We start from the raw sequence: 20,955 nt of genomic DNA, 5'->3' as shown, positions 1-20,955 counted from the left end.
GGTGGCAATCAGCAGCCAGCAGCTTTCTTCAGGAGCCCCCCTCAAGTGCTTTTGGAGCTGAATGCCTCTGATGAGATATCTCCCTGAACAGGTTTCCCTGGCACCCAGAAGGATGGATTTCCAGTAAATTCTGGAATGTGGATTTCTGGCCAGTTCTAGAATGCAGATTTCTAACAAGTCCATGCACTCCACCTATACACTCTCCAAGTCTGGATTTCAGCCATAGAGGGCATGTGAGTCTTGGACAGGCTCTTTCTTGAGTCCTCTCTCTCAGCCATAGGGTTAGTGGCTGTTTTTCCTATCTGCTGTTTTATATTCTTTAGGGCTCTCTACCTCTTACTTATAATCCCTCTTTACTCCCATTTCTTGTTATAGTTAATTCTTTATATTGAACTTTCCTTGTTCAAATTACTGTGTGCTTTGTCTCCTAATGGGACTCAGAGTGATACAGTAAACAACAGAAGCAAAGTCTCTTCCCTGTTGAGGTTTACATTCTGAGGGAGGGAGATAGACAGCTGAACAAGTACCAGCATAATATGACTGTGGTGGTCTGTGCTATGAAGAGAATACAGCAGGGTAACAGGGACAAGAGTCACTCGGGTGGCAGAACTAGTTCATATGGAAGGTCATGGAAGGCTTCTGGGAGAAAGTGACAATTAAGCAGAGGCTTGAATGCTAAGAGCCAGCCATGGCAGAAATCAGTGAAAAGCAGATTTTGGGTGGAAACAAAGGCCCCATCTGGGGGAATACTGGTGCATGTGAAGATTTTTAGAAGACTGGTGTGTGCCAGGGTAAAAATAGTGTTAAGATCAGGTCATCCACATCTATGGGTCCAGATCACGTGAAACTTCTTACCCTGAATATGCCATTTATTTTCTATTCTGAGGTTAATGGCAAACCATTGTGGGGGAAGGAAGGATTGTAAGCAGAAAGTACCAGGATCATTACAAATATGAAAATGGTCAGTAAATGTCCTTATTCACACTTTACCTAAGATTGAGAAAATATCCTTTTCCATATTGAAGAATATCTGTTACTTTTATTTTGGGCAGTTGGTAAGATTACTAAGGCACACATCTCCTTGGCAGTGCCACGGCCTACCCCCAGTAATGAATGAAATGAGTACATTTTAATTTGAATAGAGGCCACCTGTATAATTCAGAAATGTCAAGCTCTGCTTTGAATATACAACTAGGACAGCAACGATCACAAAGTATCAAGGACATGTGGACCCATTTATAGACTGTCAGCTGACTTGCCCCATAACTGACTTGTCTTCACCCCCCCATCTATGATAAGATGGATATAACTGTATAGAATACTCTTTTTTAAAAAGGTTTAGTACATCCATATCAAATAGACACTGTCAAATTTCTGAACTTGTCTGGTGAAGCAAGGCCTTATTTTTGTTAGCTGCCTCTGTTTACTGGTGGAGATTGCCAACCTATCTTTGTGTTGAGATGTCCCTTGCTGGTGGGTAAAAGGCAGGTGGGCACCTATTGCTTTTTCGGGGGGCAGGAGTGCTTGGCTAGGGAGTAGGGTGGAAAAAGTTACATAGAGACTGAAGAGGTTTCTGGAAGAAAACAACTCTCCTAATTGAAATGCTGCATTGTTTGAAACCCTTGAGATGGTCCATAATTAAGTCTGCTGGCAAGAAGGAACACTGAGGCCTTTTTCTTCCCTTCCATAGATTGGGTCACAGACATAGTGGGATGTGGAGGGCTGTCTGGACCTCGCCATGAAGTCAACAGAATGGACCCATAACCCTGACTCAACATCAGTAGCTACAGAGGTGGCAATTTTCATTCTGCAAAAATCCTTGGTTAAAGGTAAGAATCCCGTTTTCTTTTCGGCTGACTCACCCTGGTACCAAATGGGGTGCTTTGGCTGAGTGTGTGAGAATGACAAAGGTCTTATCGGACCCCTGTCTTCAATAGTCACACCTTACATCAGCAGTAATCCTGAATGTCCGAGAGAGATCCTGGACTTCTAACTAGTCTGCACAATTAATTATCTGAATATTTTAAAGGGATTTATTCTGTGATTTTTTAAATCATATTTTTGAAATACACTGTTAAAAAAGACTCTCTCACTCAAGAAAAAGTTATATTATCTTTAGTCCCTTGCATCTAAAAGGGACCTTTAAGAGATTTTTCTGTTCTATTCCCCTGCCTTTAAGCAAACAAAGTATTATTATCCACACTTTAAAGACTAATCACCTGAGGCTCAGAAAACGTCGCTTACCTGAGGATACACAGCTTGTAAGTACTGAAGCAGAAAACTTCTGTCTTCTACCTCCTTATTTTAAAACTATATGCAATCCTTTTTCCACAAGTGGGTATTAATTAAAGTATGTGACTTAAACAGGACCCAACTCACCTGTGTGGTTTATGCCTTTTCAAGCAGATGTTTTATTGCTGAAATGGGGGTGGAGATGACTGTGTTACATTTGCCACTGGGCAAAACTTAAACCTGAGGATTCCCATGGCTGCAGTAAGCAAACTTGGCTCCCTGCTTTCCTCCAGCCCCCAACCTCAGAGTCTCTGAAAATCTTGATAAGCACAATTCAAGAGCAATGAACTTAAACATGAACTGTGCATAAGCACTAGTCCTTTCACTTTTCACAACAGCAGGGTTCACACCTATTCAACCGTGCCTGCCATGCTTTCACATTGGCTATAACAACAGCCTGCAGGGCAGAGATTACAGGAGAAAAGCTGTGTGCTTACTTTCTGAAATGGGTGGCATGGGAATGGAGTAGGTGTAGGAAAGTATAACTAGATACTATGTGCTTTGTACAAGAAAATAACTCATCAAAGTCAAGTATTATTTTCACTGGAACTGGGGCTCAACTCACAGCCTACCATGATCGGGTTAACCTCAGTTCGTCCCATTAACCTTTCCGATTTTGTCCATATGGTGTCTCATCCATGAAGTATCATCTCTAAACCTCTCCTCACTCAGTGCAAACATTTGCAGCCCCTCAAATGTTTTTAGTTTATTATTTGGGAGTTGGATTGGTCATATAGAATGAATTTTGATTCAGGATCATTTGCTAAGCTTAATTGCTTTTTCTTTGCCTCTCACTAATACTTCCAAAGAAATGAACTTCTGGAATGAATAGTATTTGGGGGAAGTAGAAGCAGACACATTTTGTTGAAGATTGATTAGTTGTCACTTAAAGCAATCTAAACTGTAAGGGTCTATAATCTTAATGCTAGTATGTAGGCTCCCACTGCTGTAATTCAGTTCAGGGTTTGTTCTCAGTATGACATAACCTGGAACAATTCTGATAAATCACATGACTTCCTTGAATAGAAATCCTAGTAAAATAGTGTGAATGAGCCATCATTCACAGTATAATATCTGGTCCAGTGCACTACCACTTTTAGAAAAAACTATGATATTTGGGGAAATTTTCATTCATGGAGATACCCCCACCTCTGCTGCTTGGCTTTTTATAGAATAAGATTTAGATGTTTTTATTATAGATTTTTCTTAATATGTCCACAAGTGAGATCATTAGATACCTTACTTCTGGATGGACCACAAATGTCTACATAGTGCTGTCACATATTATTACATCTGGTAATATGTAAAAACACCAATAGATAGGAAGAATGGGTATTCAAATCCCCATTTTACAGACTAGGAAACTGACATTCAGAGAAAGCAATGGCCTCCTGACGATTATACAAGTAGTAAGCCAACAAGTTGGGAATCAAACATGAGCTTTCAGATCCCACTTCATTCCCCTCCACTTGAGCTCCCTTTAATCTCTTGCATGAATTATAATGCTCTGTGCTTTTCAAAGTGCTCCCATGGACCTCTTCCTTTCCTATAAAACCTGTTAGGTAGGGAAAGCAGGTACGGTGACCACCTTACAAGTGTGAAAACTGTTACTCAGAGAAAAGTGACTGGCCTACCTCATGTGTTTCTAGTATGACTACACATCAATTCTATAATCAAAATGTATATGTATAGCCAGATATAGTAACATAATTAATAATGTAATAATTGTTATATATAATATGTAATTTATATCATATAAATTATATAATAATAAAATATATACAGTTAGAAAATAGAAAGATGTTATCAGTATAATCCATGCCAGCTAACTGGAAGCCTCATCTTCCAGCCTGCCGGATTCCTTGCTCTGAGAGATTTCAACAGGAATAATCCACTGTCAACCCACACACAGTCAGATATCCAACATCCTTCTCAGTAGCTCCTGAGATTCTGAAAGGGCTCTTTTTCTCTGACTCATCACTGTCTGTGGTGTCTTGTTGCCGATGAAAACTTGATCTCCACTCTATGCTTCTTGCTCATCCATCCCTTTTCCACACTAGGCTAATCTCTAGGACACCCTTTACTCTTCTGAAGTACCCTTGACACAAGCTGTTTATGATGAACACTCCTACTGAAGGTGTGGGTGATGGAGGAAGTCAAACTCAAAAGGGCCAACAAATGAAAGAATATTAACCACCCCTCTCCCTTGGTTATCTCTACTCTGTTGACCTGCTCAATCGCAGACACCCCTCACCCAGACCACGGAACACCCTGCTCAGTCTAGCAGTTTGCCTTCCCTCATCTCCCTTCATTTCATAGGGAAGGCATCAATACATTGATTGGCATACCTTTTCCAGAACAGTTACTACTGTGCAGAGCTTTTATAGCTTAGGGTGAATTCTGAATCTCTCTACATATTGCAACATCTCTGTATGAAAGACAGAAATGCAGAAATAACTCACTCATCCTCCCTTCTCAATTTGTAAGACAACTGAGGCACTTAAAATCTATCAAGTGAGAATTTAAAGAGAAATTAAGGCTTTTAAAAGGGAAGCTATGCTGGAAATAATCATACAATCTTTAGGAATGATGTTCATCAAGGATTTAAAGAGCAGCATAGACAATTTTTCCTTTACAGCCGTAAGAAATTTGGTACTTAGGCTTTCTTGGAAGGAAACTTTGTTTTTCAAGTCCTTGGAGGATTTTATATTCTTTGAAAATTTTAAGACATATAATTAATCATGTAGAAAATGATTTATTATGACAGTAATTGTCATATTTTAATAGGACATGGAAAATAGAAAATAAAGAATTAACACATAAATATTGCAAGTTGCATTTAGAAACATTTTTATAACATTTAGATTGCTATGCTGCAATCAGCGTTCTCTTAACAACTTGCTCCAAAAACAGTAAACATGTGAGTCATGTTGTAAAAATTAGCCAGATTCAGAAATCTACTCTGAGCTCTATGAACACTAGACAGCACTAACCGTACTGGCAAAAGGTACACTGATTGTACATTTTTCATCAGTTCTAGAGCAGAATGTTCACAGTAGCCTTACACGAACGACCAATTTTGACACTTTGCTTTTGAAAACTCACTTTTTGTTGAATGAAGTATGTTAGTCACATAGATTTTTGAATTATTTATGCTCTGCTTAGGAAACTTTATAATCAAAGTTGTATCAAAGTATGTTTAATTAAATTTTTATTACCTGCAAAGCTACTGCATCACAACTAGAACTTGACTAATTATTAAAACCAAATATATACAAAGTCATCACTTGGGGAGGAAGAATTGCCAAATAAAGTACTAACTAGTCAATTCAGCTGGAAATTTAAATAGTGATTAAAAAGGGATGTGTAATTTTGTTTATAACATTTTGAATATCAAGATTTAGGGTACAGCAAAGCCTGTGATTTTTATCATGGACCTTGCCTCATGGCCTTTTCTGAATCCTAGGAAGGCCCAGGATTTATTTTACAGTAGGTTCTATGTAATCAACCCCACTGGTAGCTAACATTTACTGAACACACCAGACACTGTCATATAAATGACCTACCACAATACCTTAGTCTACAGCTCTTCTTCATTTAAAAGGTGAGTCCACGGACTATTGAACATGTTCCCTAACTTTCAGTACTTTCACCCAACCTGTAAATTACAGAATAAGATTCAAACCCAGTTCTGTTTCTCTAAAAAGTGCTTTGTTTTGTTTTTGCTGAAAAACACCACCCTTTTCTAGGTCAGAAAGAAATAAAACATTTAGATACATAGCTTTGATATGAAGTATCTTTTGTTTTCTTCATCTTATTTTTAGACAAGTTATGGTTAATAATGCATTTTGTGTATCTCCCTATGCTGTGGGATCTTCTTTAGAAGAATTTGGATATGAATCAGTGAATCAACAAATGGTTGCTAAATTTATACTTCCTCCATTGAAGAAGATTAAATACTAATTCATTTAAATTGTTTTCAGTTTCCAATAAATAATCAAACAACTCATTGTCTAAGCCCATCTTTTTATTTTTTATTTTTTGATTTTCAGCAGAGGAAAAGTGTTTTAAAATATAGAACTAGGTGGAATAGGGTAAAATAGGTGAAGGGGGAAAAAGTTAATGAGGATGTTTGATCTTGAGCTGGGTGTTATGTGAGTATATAAGCATGTCAAAATTCTTTGAGCTGTATGCTAAGATTCATGCATTTTACGTACCCCAATAATAGGTAAATAAATAAAAATAAAAGATACAAGGGCTAAGCAAAAAATTTAAAAAACTAAAAATTAAAAAATTAAAAAATGCATACATAGAACTAGAAACTATACTTAACTATCCAAAGGCTATTATCAACATGCTACCCTGGGAATTTAGAAATAGTTTAAGGCTCAGGACTGCTAACATGCAAAAAAAATCCCATCATAAAGGAAGTTTAGAGGATATTGACGTACACACACATACACACACACCCCTGAGTATCAACAACTGATTTCATAGATGATTTCCTGCCTACTGATGACTGCACCCAAATCTTTCTTTAATTACAGAGGTAAACTGATAATACTTAGTAATATAATTTAATTAGCTATGTTTCTCATATTAAGACCAATAAACATTGCTCTAATATGCTTGTTTTGATTAAAGGAAAACTAAGTAAGCAAAGCAAGAACAAGGCAGCATATTGTTTGGGAAGATCCTTGACACATTTCAGGATGCCTGTTTCAGAAAGATTCTTTTTCTCAGCAAGGTTCACTTGAGATAGTAGTCCAATGCCAAAATAAAAAAAAAGAAGAAGAAAGAGAGGAAGATCATATTCATAAGAATACCATATTGCTAACAAACTTAGATTATGAGAGACACAAATGTCAGAAAAATCAAAATTTCATTTCAAGGTCTAGGACAGAAAGAGCCAGATTCAAGTGTTTGTTTTCTGAAGCGCTGCTGAATACATTGTCCAGATTGTACCACGGAAGACTGAAAGCAAAACACGGGTGGGTCTATCAAACAATCCCTGGCTCTGTTTATAACAACTAAAGCTGTGCCTTTCATATCGGAGAGCCATCAGAAACGGGAGGGGGAGGAAGAGATAAGCCCATCAGTGAAATAGTAGCCTTTAACAACAACCAGTCACTTCCTGCAATCAAAACCATGCTAGCATGTGGCTTGTTCAAATAAAAATTATTGGACTGGAGCCAAACAAGGAAAAAGTAATTGATAATGTGGTTTTTCAGAACGCATCCATCCATCAAATGTGTCAGTCCTTCATAATACTTTATTTCCCTTCTGAACAAAGATCTTTAAAATTCATTGTGTGCACTTAAAAACAAAGTGTCCTTGTGCTGGTTTATAAAGATTCTCTTTTAGTTTGGGTTTGTTTTGTTATTTGATTACATTCCCTCCCATCCTGCATTTTTTTCTTTTCCAGATAGCTGCTGGAAATTTCTGCCATTCTTAACAAAGCATCTTTGTGCTCTATCAGCTTGCATTTTCCTTGGATTGTATTTGGATGATGCCTTTTCACTGACTTCAGCACTGGAGTATTGTAGTAAGTAGACTGTAACAAACAGATTCACTGGCCCTTTTTGTGTGTTGCATCTTATTAACCTGCTGGTGGGAAACGCTATTCAGAGTAAGGCACAGGAGCTATTGCAAACAAAAGAAAGAATTGATGAGGAAAAAAATATTGGATCATACTTATAGCTAGAGAAAGTCGTTAACAGTTAGTTGCTATAAAAAAAAAATTCCACCTCCCACCCTCCAATATATGCAAACATCTTTTAACTAAAACATTTCATTTATTTTAGGATCTTGAAAATCAGTTGTCAAACCATAGCTTAGCTCACCATCAGTCTCCCCAAGAAATGTCTAGTAAGATTAAGTTCAGTGACATTCCCTTCTACCGTCGATGACTTCCGTATTAAAGTCAAGTTTATGAGAGACTTAGTCATACATAAGCACACTCTCACACAATTTTGCCCCGAATATGGGAAAGATCACACCTGAAAATGTATGTTTAAAAATAATAGTCGGGCTTAAATCATATTTTAAATGACAGTTATGTGATTACAACACTGAAACAAAAAATATGAGAATTAATGAAGATTTGGTGAAGAAAAACTGGGAAAAAAGCAGGGTGATTCTGTAACTTTTCAACTTCTTTCAGCTACCTATTTACAAATCAGTGCAATCATTTTATGACCTCTTTTGTATACTTCTAGTACTATCTACCATTCCTCTGCCAGTTACTTTAAGTTTATATTTAGATTTTTGTCGGCAGTGTCTTGGGACAGGCTAGCCAGCAGAAAAGTCCATGGAGACAGCTGTAGCTCAGGCGGACAGCAAGAAGTCCTGGCCTGAGAAACCACTCCTGTTTCCTCACCAAGCATCTGAGTAAAGGTTCTTTTTGAAAAATGTTAGGGAGAAAGAGCTTCAGTAGCTGCACAAAACCCCTATATTATAACAAGTCCTGTCCCTGGGATGTCGATTTGGCTGCTCCAAAATAATAGTGAAAAAAAAAAGTCACATTCTTACAAGATAATAACAATTTTCATGTACAACTTCTATTCCACCTATGAGATTACTAACGCTCGAATAGCAGAAGGAAGCAAATATTCACTCCTAGTCCAAAGATTGCAACACAAAGAAATACAAAAGTGTCTAGGGCCTCAGGGTTATTTTTGGTGGGAGAGATATTATCAATTTGGAAATGGCAAAGAGGTCAACTACTAAGTCAACATCCACTGTGGGTCCCCTGAAAATGAAATCTAATTTAGTTTTTTGTGGGAAATGGCCAAGAAAGTCAGTGAAACAAATTCTGTCTTCAGAGGTACTGCTGGAATGAGTAGAAATATTTTCATTTTTTGTTTTCCTGCTGAATAGACTACATGTCAGTTTTGCCCATTGCTCCATGCTAGCCTGGACTTGCGGGGAGATAAAAATGAAATAGCATAATTTTTCGTTAACGTTTTAATGTGCTTCTTTTTTTTTTTGCTTGTTTTATATTTTCTTAAACTGAACTTCTCTGCATTCTGCCAGAGCCATTCAAAAAGCATGCTTCCTAGAAGTTTAAGATTGTTTAAGAATTGGTTCTAAAAGAAAAAAAAACACCAACATTCAATTTTGGATATTCAAAAGAGAACTTTCTCACAAGTCAATGTAGTAGTCTTGGAAGCCAGGCTTTGCTGAAACAAAACAGACTTTCCAAGTTAATACTGTATCAGGAGTGAGGCAGGGCTACAGGGATGAGTGTCTTCTGAGGTGAATCCAGGCAGTGAAACTTGCTGCCCTGAGGTCACAGAAGGATGTGATGACAAGAAACCAAAAGCCCCAGGCTTATTCCTCTTGGCCTGAGGGATTGTGGAGAGAGAGAAGTGAGAGAGGGAAGTTAGTAGTGGCCAGGCCTGTGTCTCCATCTTTGGGCCAATATTCAGTCAACAGGAACATACGCCACGTACATAAATCATTCTCTGATTTAATACACGTGGATTTGCACACTTTGACAGGATCCATCACGGAGTGTTGTGTCTTCCTAGGCACTACTATTTTCCTTTTTTTATGTATTGGTATACAGAATAATGATGTATGTCTTATAATCAGCGGCATCTCAGATTCGATGAAATGTGGTAAATTGAGGGCAAAGGTGAAGAGAGGGTCTCTGCTCTCCTTTCCACTTGAGGCTCTGGGAGGACAGAGTCTTATAGCCCATCCTCAGCAACCAAGAATGGCCACAGCAAAGTAAACTCACAGATACCCCAAAGGGAGGCAGACTGTTCACCTCCTGAACTGCTATTTGCTTCTCTATGGCCCAAATGAGACCTAGAGGAGAGTCTGAAAATTGAGGGAGAGTCTGACAGGACTTTCTGGAAGGGGCCAGTCATTGTGTTGGGGACAGCAATGAGGCCTGCCAGGCAGACTGGCTGGGCCAGCATCTATTGAGAGTCCTCAGCACCAGCAAGGACACACAAGGGAATGAGTCACCAGAACTAAGAGACCAGCTCCAGATCAAGCTGAAAAGAAAACTGATCATCAGTTGCACTAGCCCCAAGCTCCAGGACCAGTTTCCAGCAGAATCTCCTGGAAGGAGATCCACTTACCCTCTGTAGTCATAGTTCCCAGGAAGCTCAAGCCAGTCCCTCTGCTGCAGACCTCCTGAGGATCCAGGGTACACTGCTGGTCTGAGGACCCTCTCACCCACTACCACCACAGAGCTGCAGAAACCCCACCCCTGCCCCTATGCCCAGAGCCATCTCCAAAAACAGGGAGAGAAGCAGAGGTCTGGAAAATGGAGCATTTCTTCCAAAATAGGCAGAGCAGTTAGGCAGAGGAAGTGTGAAATTGCATGAAGAGGATGAAATTTTCTGGGTTGTTAACATAAATTTGTTTTTTTCTTTTTTCCTTGCTTCCCAGTAAGGCATTTGTAAAGGGGATCAGTTAATAGAACAGTGAAAGAAGCTGCACTTTCTGTTAACATCTGACTTGTACTATAAGTGAATGTGTGACTCCAGGACCCCAGAATAATGACAACAGTACCCTCAAGAAGTCTAGAATCTTAAGAATGGTAACATGAAAAACTACATAAATATAACATAAGGTACCCATCAACATAAGAGTCTATAAGAGAACAGACCATCTTTCAATTATAAATAAACATATTGTGACTCTATGACATGTACTGTAATATTAATGGTGTTTTAATTGAACCAAAGGGTACCATTGTTATTATCATTGTTTCTACATCTTAATTGCATGCCTTGATCCTGGTTATGAAAACAGCAGATCCTATGGATGGCTTACAAACCTTTAATAATAACAACTACATACCCATGAACACAGAAGTGTCAGGATTGGAACAAATCACCGGCTTGCTGATGTGCATGTTCAAAAAATATACAAAATGGTACAGGAAAAAAATGATCAGGTGTCAGGGACTTTTGGACTAGTGTTTTCTGTGGGCCTGAGAGGACAAGCACAGAATGACTGCGTGGAGGAGGTGAGCAGGATTGGGAGAGGGATGGAGATGGCAGCGAGGTGCTTTCTTGGACCACGTTAGCTCAGCCATCTGCCCTGGCACCTTAAGTCCCCACCTGTGTCCCCCCCTCACAGCCATGCTTCAAGGGGAGGACAGCAGGAGCACCCTGGCCTCCCATTCTTGATCTGCAGTCAACTATTGGGGTCTGCCCATCCTCAGCAGGGTCTCATAGGCTATGGAAAATGCTTCCTTGGGTGCTGACTATAGTCTGCATTATTCTTTCTTCAGCCCCGGACACAGGATTCCAGTGGCCCTTTTGCTATCCAGACTGGGCGGATGAAGGGTGAGTGGAGCACCCACCCAGTGCAGAGACCATTCTGTCACGATGAGAGAAAGCACACTGAATATCCCTTTTAATGCAAATGAATCCCCTCTTTAGAAAGCTGGGCTTATTGACTAAAGGCCATTATCACCCTGCGACTGAATGAGAGGAAGCAGTTAAACATGCTCTTCCCCCCTTTTGTGTTTATAGCTGCCTAGAAATGAACATCAATATTTAAATGTTTGAATTATCTTAGGCTTGTAAAAAACCAATTAGCTACTCCCTGGGCCTGGTGTTTGGGGCCTCCGCAGGGCACAGCTTGGGACTGTTTAGTTCTCGAAGTCAGAGGCATGGAGCCTGGGGAGAGGTCAGAGTGACAAGGGTCATTGCTGGGTTAGTGGGGTCTCCTGGGACCATCTAGCCTGAAGACGCAGGCCAGGCCGGGTTCAGGAGCCTGTGGCAGCCCTTGTAAGGCTGTCAGGAAGGATTCAGCAGGACTGCTGGTACACAAACAAAACACTTAGAACAGCTGCATCATGGAAAACACATCGCAGACTGGAGCCCCTCATCCTGGGCAGTTTAGAGCCATCTCTGCCCCCAGGTAGAAACCTTTAGGCTTATAAGACCTTGGTCAGCTATAGGAATGCTGGTTCCTCTGAAGACATACATCCTCCTCACTAGCCAGAGCTTACATGTTTGTATCTGAAAGCAGAGTCCCATCTTCAGACTTAGGACAGCCTCTGCAGGGACATCTTGCTTGGCCTGGGGCCGAGTAGGTGGACCATGGGACCAGGATTCATGTTCGAGAGGACAGTTTCCCATTTCCTTAGTGGTCCAGATTCCCATGGTTTCTACTCTCAGAAAGCCAGGATCATTATCTCTTCTGTATTAGAATTTTTTTCTGGCAGACATTATTAGTTGCCTACCCAATATCTATTCACCCATTTCTTCCTCACTAACAGAACCCCCTATCTGTTTGTGGCAACAAAGGATACAGCCCCAGGTGGGATACGTGATTTGCCAACATCCATGGGGGCTGGGTGTGGTGAAAGACGAGTAAGCAAGAGATTTCAGGATGATGGCTTCTGGGAAAGATTTACTTCCCTCATCAAAGTGTACAAGATGCCACGGGTCTGGCTATTCCTGCTTTGAACTCAGACATGTCTAGAGCTGCTTAGGGATAAAACTGTGGCTGATTAGAGCACAGAGGTCCAAGGTCAGTTGTATTTCAAGCTTCCACTTATTCAACAACTATTTATTGAGCTCTTGCTGCATTTCGGGTTCAATGCACCAGACACTGACACACGTCTGCGGTCCATGTTGATTGCTCCTTTCAATCAAAACTATCCCTGTTTGCCATAGAGATTATTGCAATGAGTACATTAAACTATAAAATGAAATGGGGTCTGTGTGGAATTCACAGAAGGTACTAGAAGAATCAGGCCAGAGCTGCCATCACAGCCTCTGCTCAGGGGCAACCACATCTGTTGTAGCTGCTGACTTCCACCCATATTCGAAAACCAGCACCTTAGGAGCAAGCATCACATTCTGCTGAGCTTTCTCATGTGCCTGCACACTAGGCAGCTTCAGAAATGAGTGGAAGTAGGATCCGATGCCTCCACTTGCCCTATTTTTTGTGGATGGGGAGTATAGGAATCACTCTCCTGATAAGACCATACTCATAGTGCCTGAGGGCAGCCCCTGAAGGAGACTGGACCACTCTGGGAAGAAGAAAAGTAAGGTACATAGAGTATTACAGTTTTCAAAGTAGAAGTAGTAAAAAGAAATTTCATACAGTATTTTGAGGTTTTCAAAGTACATCTGATCTTCACAAGATGAAGATGCAGGCAGAACAGGTATTATATCTGAGCTGCCAAAAGATGAGATTATTCTTATAGAATATAAGGTGTTCCATTGTTATCTGACTTTTTATTTAGAAGGAAAGAGATATGTAACCTTAAGTATATGATGTTGTCAGTTGGAGATGAATTTAGCATATTTGGAGTACAAACAACTTCTGTTAACAATGTTGGTTTGTATGTACAAATGAACTAGTTTTCTGAAAAAGTTAAGGTACTTTATCTGGAAGCCAGGATGATTACTTTTCATATTAGACTCATCCCAATTGTTATCTTAAATGTTTACCAAATTATCAAATTTTTATCTTATAAAGACAAGACCACAGTGCAGACCTAATTTTATGCTTAATTGGTGAAGAACAAAGATGGCAGAACATGACATGTGTCTTATTACTCTGCTGTCTCTGTTTAACCAGTGCAGACATGACTAATTAATCATAGCATTCTTTCTCATAGAGTCAAGGCATGGCCTCACAATCTCTCTCAAAGCAGTGCAGAGAGTAGCCCCTACCCATCAATCAGTGTAGGCAACCCTTGATAAGCAGTGTTCAATATGGGGTTGGGGGAGTCAGGCGTTTCTTTTGTTTACCTGGAATGTTGATGTTCTGGGAAGGGTACTCTTCTTCCTCTGGAAAAGTCTTCCAAGCATGTAGTTCAAATCCTGGGCTGTTATGCAAATTTGAAGCTATTGGCTAAACTGTAGCCTGGAGTCTCTTGGCATTCAAACCCCATTTCCATTAAAGCTATAATTTTGGAGGATGTGGTAGGAAATGTCATGATAGTAGACTGTGGAAGCTGTCTTGTAGGGCATGTAGCATGATGCTGCAAGAAAAAGATGTTCTTTGCCCAAGCTGAAGGCAGACCAGCAGGAGAGTAAAATGGCTTTGTTAAGGGAATCCCTTTCTGCCCTTCCACAGTAGTCTTATACTACTGGTATTCACACACTGGCAAATTGTAGAAGTCTATTTCTCAGCCCAAGCTAAAGTGGAATATGAGGGAAAATCCAGGTGCATTAGGAAGTCTGATCTCCCAGGCCCTCCCAAGCATTAGCTGGCATTAGGGGAGATACTAGTTTGCCTCCCTTCTCTACCCACTCTGTCCCAACTAGACAGAGGCAGAGGTATAATTCTTTAAATTAAGAACTAGGCAGATAGAGGCTGGAAGAAAAACATGACAGTGATATTTAGTTCAATATCACTGGCTGGAGTACATTTCTGGTGCCAGTGACGAGGCGGTTACGATGTTGCTGGAGAAATCTTAAATCTGGACAATGGAGCCAGTGATTAAGCCCTAAGGAAACCTTTAGGCTTCTAGGTCTGCACCAATTGTAGGTGAGCTGGATGGTTGAGGTGTTCAAACTTCACAAAGGCTCTCTCCCTTCTCTCCCTTCTCTTACAGTTGCTGTTGAGAAAAATAGAGGAGGAAAATCACCCAGCTGGCAGAACTTGAGCTACCACATTGGCCAATTAAAGAACTCAATATACAGCCAGGGAAATGATTCAGCACATAGATGCAATGAGACCTACTGAAGTCATCATTTATCTTATTATCCCTAACCAGCAGGATTTTCATATTTGTGGATGCAGGATGCTGGAATCACCCTCTTGCCAAGGCCACATACACATAAAACCTGAGGGCAACTCCGAAAGGAAACCAGAGTGCTCTGGCCAGGGATCAATAGCAGGGCTCAATGCTAGCAGTATTTGCCCTTGTGTGTGGTTTCTTCATCTCCCATTTCTGACTGGGAGGTTTTGATTGGCATTATCCTAATATTCTTCCACCACTAAATATTAATCTCAGAAAAGTCACATTTTTCACCTAATAGACAGGAACAGACATCACTCTGTGATACTGGATATTCAGCTATTTGCAGTGAGGTGGACTGAATACATCTGTGTTTATATGTGGGATTATTACATTGGTAAACTGGTGGCTCTATTGGTTATCTATTTCCACAAAAATTCTGTTAACATGCAACCACAAAATCCAGTGGTTTAAAAAAACAACCATTTACTTAGCTCATGAGTTTGTGGGTTGGTTGGGCAATTCTTCAGTCTTGGTTAGGCTCTACTGATTTTGGCTGAGCTTACTCATGTGTCTGCAACTCAGCTGGTGGGTTGGCTGAGGGCTGCCTGATCTACCTAGAATGACCTGGCTCTACGGCCAGGATCTTTAGATTAGCTTGGTCCTGTTATAACACTGGTGGTAGGCTTCTAATAGAAGAACACAGGACCTTTTCAAGTTTAGGTTCAAAACTAGCCCACTCTCACTTCTATCCTATTCTATTGGCCATATATATATAAGTCAGAGGCCAACCTAGATCCAAAGGATGGCAAAAAACACCCAGCTTGGTGGAAGTTGCTGCAAAGGTACATTGCAAATGGTGTGGATCGCAGGCAAAGTGGGGAACTGGAACCATTTTTACAATCAGTTAACCACAGAGTCTTTGGGGGAAATTATTTAAATAGGAAGAAGAAACTGATGAGAGAACTAGGTGGCCAAGAGATGGCAAGCTTGTGGCAATGAAACTAACATTCAGAGAGAAGCCCAGAGGAAAGGAGGTGAAGAGACTCCTGGGAACATGCTAGGTCCTGGTACAGTCATCTCTGAACCTTGTCACACTCATCCTTCCTATGAATTGGTTTTGGAAGGCAACCCTTCTGTCTTTAAAAAAAATAATAACCCAAGTTTAGAGCTGGTTCATTATAACCAAAGTCTACTACAGGTATAATTTTGAGAAAAAGTTCACCTGCCTCAAAACATTCTCTCATCTTCTCACAGCTAGAACCTAGCAGACAGAATTGCTGTTTTCTCCAGTAACAATTCATTCTTTGGTGATAGGAAGATGCATGAATGGGAACGAGCCAGGCACTTGAGACCTCCATGAATGGCCTGGAAAACCTTCCCACCCCTGATCTTGCAAACCAGTTTACACCTTTCAGCACTCAGCTCAATGTCAGCCACATTTTGAAGGTTCTTCCTCTTCTTTTTCTGCCACCTCCTAATTAGTGGGCTTTTCCCCTTTGTGCTCCCAAAATACTTCAGATATATTTCTAGTATAGCACCCATGTATCATATTTCACGCTCACAGCTCTATATGATTTTCCCTTGTTGAATTATGATCTCTTCCACAGGCTAAACATTTTTTAAAAATCTTATTTACTTTTATATTCTTTGGAAATAATATTATATTAATTTTAATAAAAATGCAAGTCTTCTAAAGGTTAGTCTATTAAAACTTAAAGGCATTAATATCTTAGCTTGGATTTGTTGATAAACATTTAAAAACACAATCATTCAACCATCACTTCTAAATATTGGCTGCACATTAGAATCATCTAGGGAGCTTTTTAAGCATATTGATGCTTAAGTCTCACCTCAGAACAATGAAATCAGAATTTCTGGGATAGGGGCCCAGGCATCAGTATTTTTAATAGGTTCCCAGGTGGTTCTAATATGCAGCCAGGATTAAAAACTACTGTCCTGTATATGGTTTCTAACTGTTACAAAGAGCTATAGATGAAGGAAACATTCCATCCAGTTGGAAGGTAGCCTTCATAAAATGATGACTTTTGAATTAAATCTTAATGGATGGATGGAATTCCAGTAGGGAAACATAAGGGAAGAAAGAAAATGGCATCTGTAAAGATGGAAAGCACCAAATATGCATAGGAAATGGTACATCCAACTTAGCTGAAGTGTAGCAGAATAAGAAAAAGTATTTATCAAGTATTTATCCTGTGCTGAGTATTTTACACACCTTATCAATTAATCCTCATGGCCACCTTCTGAGGAAAGAACTATTTTGTGGGTGAGAAGACTGACACATCAACAATTCAGACACTTGCTTAAGATCATACTACTTAACTGATGGTAGACCTGGGTTTTAAGCCCAGGTCTAGGTTGGTCTCCAAGTCAATGTGTACAGCCCCATCCTGGGATGGCAGGTGGGCTGCACCTGTTGGCAGCCACCCTGTTTCCTTGCCTCTGTTTTCTTCAGCTGATGCAAAGGAGGTCTCATGTGGCAGGCTCAGGGCCATCTGACTTCTTGAGTGAATGTCAACAGAGGTAGTGCATTTGGTAGTGGGCTGTGTTCCTCTGCCAGGTCATGCTTAACATGGTTGTTCTCCAGAGTAAGCCCTGGTGGCCCAGCTGTATGGCTGATGGTCTGCCTGCCATAGGCAGAACTAGTGGACTGAGGGAAAGTCACCTCGCCCTCAAGCTGTGGTGCCATGGCCACTCCTATTCATGACCCAGATTTCCCCACATGATGGGATTTGTTTTCTGTCTCTAATAGTCTATATTTGTTTTACTCCTGACTTTAGAAATGACCATAGGGCACTGTTCCAAGACACCACAACTGTCCTCTCCCAAGCAGACCACTGCCCCTTGACTATTTCCCATCAAATCCTATTTATTCTTCCTTCCCATTAGCCTAAAACAATTAAGCCACATGCCTGTGCCAGCCAAGGTAAGGCAGAGACCAGATTGTGCAGTAAGTTAAGCACTGAAGAGTCATTGTTCAATCTTCTTTAACAGAAGAGTACTAGATCAAAAGGGGGCGCAATAGAAGGACTTTTCTAGAAGAGCCAGCAGGTGAGACTAAATGTAGTGAGGAGATAATATTATTTAGAACTCTTTTGTCACATGTAACAGAAAACCCAATTTAAGCACGTAAGCAAAAAAAAAGATAAATGAACTAATATCACTGACAATCAAGTACTCATATCTTCAGTCATGGTTTGATCCAGGCACTTAAACAGGTATAAGTTTCTTGGCTATTTGTGCATTCAAATTCTTAGGTTCCACATTGATACCCTACAGCTCTAAGACTGTATCACTATTAGTATTAGTCATTCTAGCAGAAAAGACTGTTTTTTAGTGCATCTTCTCAAGACTCAGAATTAACTACGACTGGATTAATCTGTGTTTATGACCATCTCCAATGTGCCCAAAAGGATGGAATTTTGATGCTAGAGCAGGCCTTGTTCATGAGCCCACCTCTGAAAGAATCAATATGGCTAAGAAAATTTAGTGCTTTGGTTGCCTAAGCATGGGTCACATGATCCATCTCAACCACATGATCTGAGAGTGGGGATAGAGTAGCTTCCCAAAGGAAATTCGAAATATTGAACTCTGAACGAACAAAGAGAAAGGATACTAGAGAGGCAAAAAAACAAATGATCACTACAGAAACTATTTCAGAGGTCCAGGTCTAGCCCAGATAAAATCTCTTCTAGCATGTGACACAAAGAAGGGTTATTGTAGCAGCCTACAATTCATACATCTGCACTAGTGCAGACTGGCACACAGCCACACAGCAAATCAGATCAGTTTGGAGCCAATGAACTCTTTCTCATCTCTTCTGCTAAGTATGGTTTAAGCTATGGGGCAGTCCAAGCTTTAGGAAATTTATAGCAACTTCTCAGCCTTCCATGCTAATGGATATCATGGATAATTGAGTCCCACCATTAACCTCAATATGTCATCTTACACAAATATCTTAATTTCATCACCAACCTTTTCATCAAAGCTGTTAACAAGTCATTAAATTAACTTATTGAAGGGTTCCATTTTTACATATTTTTCTGGGCTATCATCTGATAAACAGAAAAATGGACCAAGTAGTCCAGAGATAGAGAAGTATCAAGCCTCAATAATCTATAATTGTCTGCTTATTCCTTGACATTCCAAAGTAGAATGAGAATTGTTATTTCTTTATAATGTTTTAATGTTCTGAGAGCATTGAAGTCTGTGAAGCAATATGGAAGACCAAGGGTTGGTTTGCTTGATCAGTATGTTTTACAAAAGCAGCTTAACATGTGAATAAAGCTGGTTTACACTGGCAGATGCAATGTGGCCATATGCACATTTCACAGTTCTATCACATTTCTCAGAATTTCATTAAACAAAGCTGACATGAAATAAGTTTAAGGCCTACGGCAGAACCATTCTGTCACAGTTTTGTATGTAGGACTTTAATACAGATTCAACAAAACCGTCAAACTTAGCTCCCAAGTGTTCACAGCAATCATTTAAGAAAGGGAAGGACAAACATTCTAGTTCAGATGGCACAGGGTAGAGAACGTTTGTGAGTGGCAGGGGCCGGCATGTAGGCTGAGCTCAGTTTGGAAACTTCTGACACTTAACGCCCAGGTCCCCCTGCCCTTGATATCTTTTCTCTTGCTCTTCCCCCATCTTTGGCAGTCTTGCATTTTATTTGATGAGGTTTCAAGTAAAGCTTTTAAAGAATGCCAATCATCTTGTCCACTATTTTAAAAAGTGTTAATGCATTATTTCTATATAGAGAGGGAAGAGGGTGTTTACAATCTGGGGCTCTGGAGTCTGGCTGCCTCCAAAAACCCAGTCATTTATTTCTAGTGATGTGACTTGAAGAAGTTAATGACCTTTCAGCTTGAATTCTCATCCATACAATTTAAAAGAGAGACAAGACCAGACCTACCTCACAGGTGCTTTGGCACATAGCGAGAATTTAGTAAGTGCTAGCTATTATCATCATTGTTATCAATAATTTACACTTCTAGCAAAAAAAAAAAAAAATCTCTTTTTTGGGAAAAATTTGAAAATCAAGAGAGCCTCAATGAGGTAAGAAGGTTGACTTATTATATATAAAATTAATCATATATAACTAATATATATGATTATTTATGTTTTTATATATAATTCTATATAAATTTATACATTACATAATTTATAATTATATACATATAATTTACATCAGCTAGTATATAATATAATATATAATACTTACATACATTATGTATATATCTGCCACAGAAAGGTGATCAGGGGGATTTTTAAACAAAGGTTTGACAGATTCTTCTTATTTTAAGAGCCATGAGCTCTTGCTATGAATGTAGAGGAGCATGCAGGATGTCCTGGAACATTTTACTTCACCTAGCAAACACAGCATGGGCACTCTTGCACATAAGGAGAAATAAACAAGTTTATGCAATGCTCCAGGTTTTTGGAAATGCCAGTAGCCATATTTTTCTTCATTAACATTAGCCTGAAGCACTTAGCATGAGCCCTCATGTGAACCCATGTGTAAATGCATGGATCCTGTTACCACATTACTGTGCAGCCCCTTGTTCTACTTCTCTTCCACTTATCCTTCTGGACCCACCTTCTTCTTTTTCTATCTTTGCTCTGGGTCTGGGAACTGACCTACACCAACCATCTCCCTGTCCATCTGCTTTGGCTGGAATCTGTGATTAGGATGCATCAGCAGGAGATGATGTGTGGCTGGGTATCTACTTCAGGCTCCCCTGCCAGGATGCATTCTGTGTGCTCATTAGCTGCCCCCCTCCTTTGGTAGCTCTTTCCATCTCAGCTGCCCAACCTGGGTCCTAGTGTCACTCTCTCCTTGCTCCTACAGTCCCAATGGTGGCAACAGCTCCCTGTTGCGATCCCCTCAGGGACTCCCCCAAACTTTGTTGGGTTCCCTAAACCCTGCCCACAGTTTCATAAATAGTTTATTAAACTCTCCTTTT

At 40.0% G+C, this 20,955-nt stretch overlaps 1 long non-coding RNA gene across 1 annotated transcript in view; it reads right to left on the bottom strand.

Annotated features, from left to right (window-relative positions):
• The window catches only part of LOC140847709 (uncharacterized), a 30,589-nt gene that overhangs the window by 743 nt on the left and 8,891 nt on the right, over positions 1–20,955 (bottom strand). The window lies entirely within an intron of this gene.

This window comes from Manis javanica, chromosome 2 (assembly GCF_040802235.1).
Source record: "Manis javanica isolate MJ-LG chromosome 2, MJ_LKY, whole genome shotgun sequence".
NCBI classification, from domain to species: Eukaryota; Metazoa; Chordata; class Mammalia; order Pholidota; family Manidae; genus Manis; species Manis javanica.
The sequence above is the reverse complement of the archived record's forward strand: the minus strand, read 5'-3'. Positions and strand labels throughout refer to the sequence as shown.